Source organism: Camelus ferus, chromosome 22 (assembly GCF_009834535.1).
Source record: "Camelus ferus isolate YT-003-E chromosome 22, BCGSAC_Cfer_1.0, whole genome shotgun sequence".
In the NCBI taxonomy this organism is placed as follows: Eukaryota; Metazoa; Chordata; class Mammalia; order Artiodactyla; family Camelidae; genus Camelus; species Camelus ferus.
This window is the reverse complement of record NC_045717.1, coordinates 16,226,553-16,237,657: the sequence shown is the minus strand read 5'-3', so window position 1 is coordinate 16,237,657 and position 11,105 is coordinate 16,226,553.

Here is an 11,105-nt window from a genome sequence, read left to right as displayed (position 1 = left end):
GGGCTGGGTGAGGAGGACCTATCTTGGCCTCTAAGTGTGGAGTGCTGTCCTGGCAGCCTCTGCCATCCTTACTCTTCAAAGCCTACCCCTCTCAGACTACTCTGCTGTGTACTTGCTGTTCCCTGTGACCCAATGAATGCCCTTCCTCATCCTCTCCTTCCTCCCTCTGGGACATCCCAGTCCTGCTCCTCCATTTGGACCAGCCCTGACCCTGCAGAACTGAGAGGCAGCTGTGTCCAGCTCAGTCCTCCCAGACTGGGGACTCCTCAAGCTGGTCAAGGGGGGCCCAAAATTCATCAACCAGCCCCATGCAATGAACTAGGAATAATTCCCATGCATTCATTCATTCCACATACGTTGATTGAGCACCTACTGTGGGCCTAGTGGTAGGGACACACATGAATGACACAAACACCCACACCCTCTAAGTACACAGGGTGAAGGAAGAACCTGACAAGCACAGCTTCAAGGAGAATGAAAGGTACCTCCTTCATGGAGAATTAAGGGGGGAAGTGTTTTAGAGTTGGGTAATCTGGGAGGGGCACCCGAGGAGGTGATGCTGAATAAAGGAGGAGCTGGAGTAAATCATGAGATAATAGAAGGGCACAGGGTCCCAGTGAAAACAGCAAGTGCAAAGGCCCAGGGTCAAAAACCAGCTGGCTACATTGATGGAGGGTAGAGAGGCAAGTGGGACTGGATTCACTGAGCCAGGCGGAGAGAAGGAAGGCAAGGGTAGCAGTGGAGGTATCTCCGTGGAAACCTAGGTGGTGTTTGTCTTAATGGCAGTGGAAGTGGCAGATGGGATTGAGGGAGGAGATGGTAATTAGGGCTAGGTCAGCAGTCATTTTTGCCTTTATTCTCCCTGCAGTTCCCCAACTCTTGGGACATCCCACTTCCCAGAGAGGGTGTGCCACCTGCCCTGGGTCATACAGCCTAGGCCTGAAGAGAACTCAGTCCCATTCCCACCCCTGCCTTCCAAATGGAGGCTGAGCCTGATGCCCGGCGCCAGTGTTCAAATCTCCGCGGTTCTGGCTTCTCCCCAGCATGAAAAGATTTGCTTTCTTGTGTAAAGCAGCCTGCAATTTGGTTTAATGTTTAGCCTTTATTTGAAGACCTAGAGACTAAAATCTACTTGATAAAATGTAAAGGCCCAAAGAAAAAGAGCTAAGCAGGAAGCAGAAAGGCGTGAAAGCAGCGTGGTCCTGGGGCAGAGGGCCTGGCCAGGAATGGTCCGCTGGCGCTCAGGACACTGGAGGGGCTGGGTAGGGCTTGTAGGGACAGTCCCAGGGTGCTTAGGACCCATGGGCTGGTGGAGGTGGGGCTTGCTGGGGCAGCCCGCCCGCCGGCAGGACCCCCTGGGGCGGCCGGGGGAAGGGCGCTGGCCGCGGGTTGGGGGCGCGTCTGGCCCCGGCGCATTCCTGAGGATCAGGTTACTGGCGCAGGCGGCGGCCCCTCCCCTCACCTTCTGCCCAGCTTCCGCCCTTGCCTGGAGCAGGAACCCCAGTCACCTCCCCTGTCCGGTGCAGGTGTTTGTCCAGCGCTGGGAGGGAACCCAGCCTCTGCCCTCTGGGCTGGCATCGGGTCTGTCTAGTCTCACGAAACCACTTTACAGACCAGGAAACAGATACCTTCAGCACCAGATTAACACCTGGCAGAGTCTGCTTTATGATCCGTGGCCCTGTTGATGCTCCCGGAAGTTACGATGTCCCACAGGTCCAAGAGAGACGCTGGGACCAATCGTCCCGAGTGAGCCGTGGAGGGCGATCGCGCAAGGAGAAAACAACTTTGCCTACCACCCTGCCTCCCTCCCCCCAAGACAAGCAGGGCCCCTGCATTCATCCAGGGTACATTTAATGTACACTTGCTGTATACCCAGGCCCAGGGTAGGCCCTTTTTATAGGCCGACGTTGGATACAGAAGATTTGGGGGTCAGACGGTGGGTCATTCGATTTCACTAGACCAACTTAAGAAGTTGATTTGTTTTTCCTTTACTTTGGGCCAACCTCCAGTCCCATCATTCATCCATTCCACCCACCCTCTATTGAGCACCTGCTGTGTGCCCAGGCCTGTGAGCTGGGTGAGGGTTTTGGGCCATCTCTCATCACCTCTGAACTGACATGACTTATGGGAAGTAACCACCAGAATATAGAAACCCACTTTAGGTCAATGTCACAATTTTTCCTTTCAGTCGACCCCTTTTCTGTTTTTACTTCAGTAAATATATTTCAAAAGGGAAGCTTCCAGTCACCACCAGGAATGGAAAACCAGTTTTATAGAAGGAAACCAAAAAACGATGAAATAAGAGCAAAACCCAGGCATTCCCTCCTCAGGGACACTCTGGGCCAGTCCTGGACGGTGAATGTTCCAGTATCCACAAAGCATTAAAGGCCCCCAGCCAAGCCAAGAAGAATGGGGCATGTGCACACAGGTGGCAGGAGGGGCCACGGGAACCCATACCACTTTCCCGTCTCCGAGGGCCCCAGCACACAGTAGGAGCTCAGTAATGTGCACAGCCTTGGTGATGAGTACCTACTATGTAGTACCTACTATGTGTGGGGTTTGCCTTCATCAGCCCAGATCCCCAAGGCTCGGGGAGATACTGGCCCATTTTGGGGAACAGATGGAGGCAGGGGTGGCAGACAGCTTCCTCATGGAGATGGGACCCCAGGGGCCTCTCTGGGGAGGCTTCAGGTTGGCTACGTGAAAGCTCTTACTTCTGCCTCAAGACTTTGGGATTGTCCCCATCCACGGTACTGTGGGCCCCTGACGTCCTTCCCAGGCTGCCTGGGATTGGGGAATGGGGGATGTGTAAATCAATGGATACATTAAATAACTAAACGAATAAATGGATGCTGGAATGGATGAGTTAGTGAAGTAATGAGCAGATGCTTCCACAATGTCAAGATGGGAACCCCACCCTCAACACTGTTCCTTAAAAGCCTCGCAGCAGCATGGGAGGAAAGAATACTCGTCTTCATTTTTCGCGTGGACAAACTAAGGCTCTGAACAAAGCATGGCTCCAATCTCTGGAGGGCAGGCTGGAATCCAGGTGAATCTCTACAGGCAGACTCGGGTGGGGCGGGGTAAAGGGAGGTGGGTTGGTGCAGACAGGAGATGGGGCTGGACTTCTGGCCTTCGGGGAGCTTTGTGGGCCAGCACCCGGTCGGCAGCCCTACGGGGTCTAGGCCCGTGTAGGGGAGCAGAAGGAATAGGGGTGAGGCAGGCTGCGGAGGGAGCAAGGAGGAGGCAGACCGGATGGGGAGAAACAAGAGGAGTCCGAGCCTGTTTGGAAGAGGCCCCAAGGAAGGAGCAAATCTGAGGGGCCCCGGTACGCGACACATATAAATGCCAGTCCTGCCCCTCTCGGGCGTGGGGGCAGGGAGACCCACTCTGAACCTGAGGCCGCTCCTAGGTACTCTCCTGCCTGTCGCCTCCCACCCTTACCCCTGCCCCCGCCGCCGCCTCTCCTCGGGAGGAAGTGGTGAGGATGCGGGGGAGGGCCCCCCCATTCTCACTTCCCCTGGGGCAGGGGAGGGCCTGCAAGGTCCCCGCCTCCGCCGTAAGAATCGCCCCCCCCAACAGGGGTGGGGGCCAGGGAGCCGCAAGACTTGGGGCTCGGCCAGGGCTGCACAGCCCCGCTCTGGGTGACCCCTAAATTCTCTGGGCTTCGACGGTTCTCATCTTAAAAATAGGAGTAAGAAAGTCGACCTTGAAGCAGTAAATTGCTGGTTGAGAGGACCTCGCCCCGGGTCTCCGGCCCGGGGCGGGGAGACCGATCCGGACAAGGACACGCCCAGCCCTGGAGGGGTCAGGGTCGGGCCGGAGGGAGGGGTGTCGCAGTAAACAGGGACTTGGATTGGGGAGGGAGGCGCATTCCAGGCTCTGGTAAAAGCTTGGCGACTGATCGGGGCCTCCCGCCTTTCCTGGCGGCTGGGTCTGCCCAGGACATGTCCTACGTCGGTCCCCGCAGCCTGGCCTCTTCTGTGACGGGGGTGGAGAGGAGAAATGTTATTGGGGGTCTCAGTGGGCCGGCGGCAGCGCAAGAGTTAACCCTGCGCAGCGGCCTGACTCTGTGGCTAGGGGGGCCGGTGGCGTCAACACCGACGTCAAGGCGAGGCGGAGCGGCGTGGAGGCTGATGCTTCGGCCTCCCGGCCCGCGCCCCACGTCGCGCCGGAGACCGTGGGTGTGGTGGTTGGGAGGGTCCGCCTTCCAGTTTCCTTGACGCTACGCAAAGATGGGGAAACTGAGGCATAGGAAGGGGCATGGCCTACCTAGAACACCCCAAGGCCTCTGGGCTCCAGGTCACGGCCCCTCGGACCCAGCCTCCCCGGCTTCCCCGACCCACACCGTCGCCCCCTCCTACGGGCAGAGACCGCCCCTGGGGTGGCCTGTCTGGGACTAACTGGTGTTCTCTTTTTTCTCTCCAGCACGCAGACAAAACTCCTAAATAAATGTCCTAGTTAGTCGCCACCTCTACATGGGCCTCAGTTTCTTCTACCGGACTCTGGGGAGAGAGCTGACCTTCACTGCGGGCGCTGGGCTCGGCCTTCGGGAGGGGGTTGGGAGGGGATTCCCATCCCCAGTGTCGGGGAAGGGAACCGAGAGCCCGGAGGTACGAGTTGGGGACACTAGCCAGGCGGGATTCGAATCCCCCGGCTGGCTCCCCGCCCCTCTCTTTACCTCCGGCCCCTACTCGTCCTTCTCCCTTCATTTCTGCTCCTCCCCTCCACTTCTCCCCCGCCTCCCCACCACCACCAACTCCTACCCCCCTCCCAACTCCTCCCCTCCTCCCAGCTAGGCTAGTCTGCCCGCGGGGCCGCTAATTAAATGCAGGGCTGGGGGGAAGGGGACGGCACGCGGTTAACCCCTTCCCGGCCTGGCCCCGGAGTGCAGACTGGAGCAGGGGAGAGGAAATTGACACTGCCTAACTCCCCTCCTCCCAGGACTTCATGGCCTAGGATCAGCCCATTTGATGAATGGGTAGATCGAGGCTAAGGGGCCTGTCCCCAGGTTCTGCGCAAGGCCGGATTCATCAGGGCCTCCTAATAGGGGGGCTGGAGGGGAGAAATAATGGGAGGGGAAAGGGAATTAGAGTGCCTGCGAGATAAACAAAGGGAGAAAGGCTGAGATGGAGGAAGAGATAGCCTGAGGGAGGGAGGGAAAGTCTGGTGGAGCAGGACTGGGACAGCTAGAGAACGGAGAGAAACAAGGTGGGAAGAGAAACCAGCTGGAGAAGACAGGAGACAACAGGGAAATAGGAAGAGACACATGATTGTTTTTAAATCAAGCCCCATTTTTCACTAAGATCCACAGGTCTTGGCTGGGGACTGGAACCAATCTTCTGTCTCTGGCATGAAGAGAAGATGACCCTATAAATCTGCACAAAGAAAGCGGAGTGACTATCCCCTAGGGCAGCACAGTTGGGGCCAGCGGGGACACAGTGGCCCTGGGGATGTTCAGTATGTGAGTTATTAGGGGACTCACAGGCTATCTTGGGAGCTGGAGGCCCCAACAGTCCAGGAGGACAACGGGGAGGGATCTCTGGTGGTGGCTCCTGGCCCTGGCCTGGCTCACCCACTACTCACTGACCTCTGACAGGACTTTGTGGCCTGAACTGAAGGTCAACCCTGCCCAGGTAGCTGTAGGTCACTCCCAAGTCCCCACCCTGCCCATGCAGCTCTGAGTCATGTGGAGAGGATCCAGACACCCATATTTCCCTGCCTGGCTCCCCCATCTCTTGGCACACTGGCTACTGCCATTATTGAGCTGTGTTAAACTGAGGCTGAGCAGGACCCACATTCTTAAGGTGGCAATAACTGAAAAAAGAAAAGTAATATAATATCAGGCAGTGACAAGAGCTATGAAGACCTCTCAGAAGGGGAGTGGAGAGTACAGAGACCTTGACACCTGCAGACAAAGGGAATACCCTGAGGGTGCACCAGGGAAGGATGTTCCTGAAAGCTGGATTGGCATATGCAAAGGCCCTGAGGTAGGAATGCAAAATGTATTGGAAGAGAATCATGGAAGAGGCCTGGAGTGGGGGTGAGGAAAGGGGAGATGGGAGAAGGTCAGGGTGTGGGAGATCACAAGATTATCTATTTTGTCAGCAGTTGCAGTTGGGGGTAGTTGGAGTCCTTGCTAGCCCAAGTAGATCCCATGACTACCTTCCCTGCCTCCATTTCCCCACCAGTGCCATGTTCCAGGGGATGAAGGGGAGGTTCAGGGGGCATAGGAGCTGCCCAGGGTCATAGGGACCCATCTTCTTCTTTCTGTGAGTGCCACCCTGGCCTCCTCACACCCTCTGTGGCACACTGATTCAGCTCATCTCCCAGTTACTCCTCAGCTCTCTGACCACTGCTGCCATCCTGCCACCCAACCTTTGCCCATGATGTCCCTCACCAGGGCCAACCTCACGAGACACTCTCCAGCCCCCCTCCCAAACAGAGCCCAGAGATCCTCGGACAACTGGCTCTCCAACCCCACTGGGCCCCTCACTCAACCTCCTCACCCCAGGTTTGGCTGCAAGCTCTGCAGGGATAGGGTGGCTCAGGAGACAAGCTGACGGAAATGGGAGAAGGTGGGCATCAGGGTCCTTGAGCTCTGCCCACAGTCTGGATAAAAATAGCTGCCCCCTCTGCCCCTGCCCCCTGTGAGGAGGCGGCAGTGAAGGTGGCTGCAGTAATGGGGGATGTGCCCGGAGGAGCATCCGGCAGGGCCCGAGTTGCCAAGGCAACGCTGACTCAGAGGCAGAGGCAGGTAGCAGCATCTGGTACCCGCCGGGGCCAGGCCGCCTCTGCACTCACGGCACCCTGCCCAACCCCCTTCCTGTAGCCTCCACTTCACGCTATTCATCTTCTGAGACTTGAGAGAAGTGGGTGAGGTCCCAGGGCAGCTGTATAAGTTCCTCCACTGACTCCCATCCAATCACCTGCTGGAAGGTGGGAGACGATGTTCACACTGCACTGACCTGGGTATCATGTCTTCCTCCCTCCCTCTGCCCTGTCCATTTGTCTGTCTGTCCATCCATCCATCCACCATCTGTCCATCCCTCTGTTCATCCACCGAACATTTATGGACCACCCTCTGTGTGTCCACATTGTTTTCAGCACAAAGCCGTTACCTCCTGCCCATGAAGTCAGGGTATCACAGAGGGGTCTGGGCTGGGAGGAAGCAGGCGAAAGACCCCTAGCCACTTGGGCCCAGCCCTCCAGATGCCAAAGCTCCTTCTCTCCTCCTGCTCCCAGTCTCTCCTCCTCTCTCTTCCTGCATCTGTTTCAGTCTCTCTCTCTCTCTCTCTCCCTCTCTCTCTCTCTCTCTCTCTCTCTCTCTCTCTAACTCACAGTACCGCCCAAACCCTTCTGCACATCCCTCAGGCTCCTGAAGCTGCGCCCACCACTTACCTCCCTCCTCACTTATTCCACTCCAACCACATCAGCCTCTGCATTTTTCTTCTAACACACTAGCTCATTCCCACCTCAGGGCCTTTGCACATGCTGCTCTCCCTGCCTGGAAGATCCTTAGGGTCTTCACTGAGTATCTACATTGTTTAATTCTTGGTTGCCTTATTATCTCTCTATCTCCATCTCCAGAGAATATAGACCCAAGAGATAACCTGTGGTTCCTTCGGTGGCCTGCCTGTCGGTGCCTTCATTTCCCCAACTGTGAAATGGGCAAATGGGTGTGTTGTTCACAGTTGACCTTGTAGTCGGGCGATGGGTATTAAGTGCTTAGAACTGTACCTGACACAGAGTAAACGCTCAACAGTTCAGATGTCCATGAAGGATAAACAAAATGTGATTCATCCTCCAATAGACTATTATTTAGCCAAGGAAAGGAATGAGGTACTGATACACACTACAACTTGTATGAACCTTAAAAATACTATGCTGAGTGAAAGAAGCCAGACCCAAAAGACCACGTAGTGTGTGATCCCATTTATATAAAATGCCCAGAATAGGCAAGTCCACAGAGACAGAAAGCAGATTAGTAGTTGCCAGTGACTGAGGAAGGGGGAATGGGTATGGAGTTTCTTTTCGAGATGATTGTGAATGTACTAAATCTCACTGACTTGCTCACTTTAAAATGGTAGATTTTACATTAGAAAATGTTACCTTAATTTTTTTAAAGGACATTAGGTAAAAACTAAGGAAATCTGAATAAAGAGTGGGCTTTAGTCAATAAGAGTCAACTTGCTGCATCTTCAAGACACCCAGCACTCATCTTTCCCAGGGCCTTTGCACCAGCTGTTCCCTCTAGCTGGAGGCTTCAGGGGACTGAGAAGCTGGATCAGACCCCGGTGGGCCAAGCAACAGCCTGACTCCAATTGCTCCTTCCACCTTCCTGCAGCCACCAGAAAGGTCAAGGGGCTTGGTGATTAGGATGGAGTGTGCCTGGGAGGCTGAGTGGTTGGGATGACATCAAGGATATTTGGGTACCTTGGAGGGGAAAGTCTGCTCCCCTTGGGGAGGAAAAGGACCTGCAACCTATGTGGGGTCCGAAAGCAAGTGGGCAGTGGAGGCAACGGAATTCAGTCCAGCTAGGGCCCCTGTCCTAGGGGCCTGCTTCTGGCAGCCTCATGAGCACTAATGGTAAGAACCATTTTCTAATTTTTAAGGAAAACTGCCGACTAATGAAGATCTCCCTGGACAATGTTGCTGCGCCCTGGCCTCCCCCTCCAGGAACCAAGACTTCTGGGGGTTGTGGAAAGGCTTTGCCCTTCCAGAGAGTTCTGGGGAAACTCATCTGAGTCTCTCCATGGCAACAGAGAGGAAGGGAGGGAGGCCACCTCGCCACCCTCCACATGGACTTGGGCATTTGGGGACATCCCACTGCCCTGCTTGCCAGGGATGCCTAACATGCTGGAGGGGTGCAGTGTGGAGGGACAGGCCCCTGGGGTGATTCCAAGGACTGTTTTCAAAGGAACAGAGAAGGGAATGAGGGAGGGGAAGATGCATGAGGTTGTGCCAAGTATTTTTAGGCGCTGAATGCAGCCCTGAAATATTTCCACGGCCACTCCCGGGAGTGAGCTGGGTGACTATTTCGGTGCCTGATTCCAGTGGAGGCGGGGTCGGGGTGAGTCACCGCAGGGTGGCTGGGCCCAAACCAGGAGGGGGCTCTCAGGGCAGGACCTGGGGCCTGTAAGGTGACCATTCACTGATCTGGGCCAGGCATTGGATGCCAGCCTCCAGGGAACAGAAAACAGTGGCCTGGCCACTGCCTGCTGTGTGGCACTGCCACTCGGGTCCCCCCAAACAGTGAACCAATCACTCGGACCCCATGGCTTATGGAGATAAAGAAGGCCCCAGGTGAGGTTTCAGACACTCCATAGGTGCTGGGTAAAGCACCTTTCCTAGGTGTTTTCAAACATATGTGGTACATTGGCTGTATGCATACTGACCCTCTGGCCTTCATGTCGTCCTCCCAACAACCCCTGTAAGGTGGAGTCCCCTGTTATTCCGGCTGACCAGCGAGGAAACTGAGGCACAGTGGGGTTAAATTTGCTAGCACTCTCTGTGCTTCGAACCCTGTCCCTCAGCTGAGGCTGGGGAGTAAATTTTAGAGCAGGTGCCGACTTCATCTGCCTCCCGCTTCCCCTTCCGGCCCCCACTCCTGATTCTACACCTGACACAGTGGAACTGAGAGAAGGTAAATGGATCCTCCATGTTCAAGGAGATGACGGAAGGAGGAGCTCTGAGAAGGCTCTGGAGCTGTGTGTCCTGGGGTGGGTTACTCACCCTCTCTGTGTCTGCAGGTGGGAGCTGCCTGGCACGTGCCAGGCTATTGTTAGGATCACACATGCCCCTGGGTCTGATGGCCCTCTCTGCCCTCCCCTGGCCAGCCACAGAAGCTCAAAGGCTTTGCATTTGCTGTTGTTCCCTGCTCTGTTCCCGAGGCCAGTGGCTTCTCGTCCTTCAGGGAATTGGTTTGACCATGTTCTCCTTCTGCTCTGTGGAAAGGTCCCATCCCAGCCTCCTGAACTTCCTGCAGAACAACAAGCCTGTCTGCCTGGGCCCTCACGGCACCCCTGCCCCTTCTCTCACCTCAGCAGCCTCTAGCTTGGGCTGAGCCCCCAGCACTGCCTCCTGTCTCTTGGCTTCCAACCTTGCCTTAGTCTGTTCCAGAATCTTCTGTGGCTTACCATCTAACTCAGGGCCTGCACCCACCCCATTTCCTGTCTCCTCGCTTTGTTCCTGTCACTACTCTGCACAGGGCCTTTGCACAAGACATTTCCCTGTCAGGAACTCTCTTCCCCAGATGACTGGCTCCCTTGCTTCCCTCAAGCCCTTTTCTCAAATGTCACCCCCTAGCTTGCCCAGACCAACTCTCTTCCCCATCCTTGGTTTCTTCTCCGAATTTATGCATTCAGCTTGTTTTTTGCCAGATCACCACTGCAGAAGCTAAGGGCCACCATAGTGGGGGTTCTCTGCCTCATTCACAACTGAGTCTCCAGTGCCTTGGGATGGGGTTGTGGCCCCAGTTCCTCCATGCCTCCCACCGGCCTTCTGCTCCCATTGTGGTGGGTAGCTTCTCCCAGTGAGGTCATCTGAGTGGACATCAGACCATCTTCAGTACCCCTCAGAGGTCAAGTAGCTCTTTGTCCACAGAGGGACATCAGAGGACACCAAGTCACGTGCTGAGCCACTAGGGACACGCATGTTGCAGATGCCAGGACGTGTGGACCCCAGGGTCCAGCTGGATGGGTGGGGAGGACAACTGCCATCAAGCCCACCTGGAGGAGGTGAAAGGCGGCAGGCTCAGGGTAGAGCTGCTCCATGGAGCTGCTCTTAGAGGCCCAGTGGAGGAGGAATCAGTGCGGAGGTGTGTGCGGACAGAGATGACACAGGAAAGCAATAGACTCCCTCCCACCCAGTACCACGTTGTGGGGCTGCTTGAGGCTGCTGGCTGCAGCAAAGTCTCTGAAATGGACTCTTGGTCCCAGGTTGAGGCAGCAGGGCCACCCAGGCTGGCCCAGTGGAGCTGGCCCCAGGCTGAGTCACACCTGGGCATATGAGCCGCCTTAACCAGCCAGGAACAGGAGCAAACTCCAAGGGGAGGAGGCCCAGGCCTAGAGAACCACCTAAACTTAAGGAAGCCAGCACTAGTC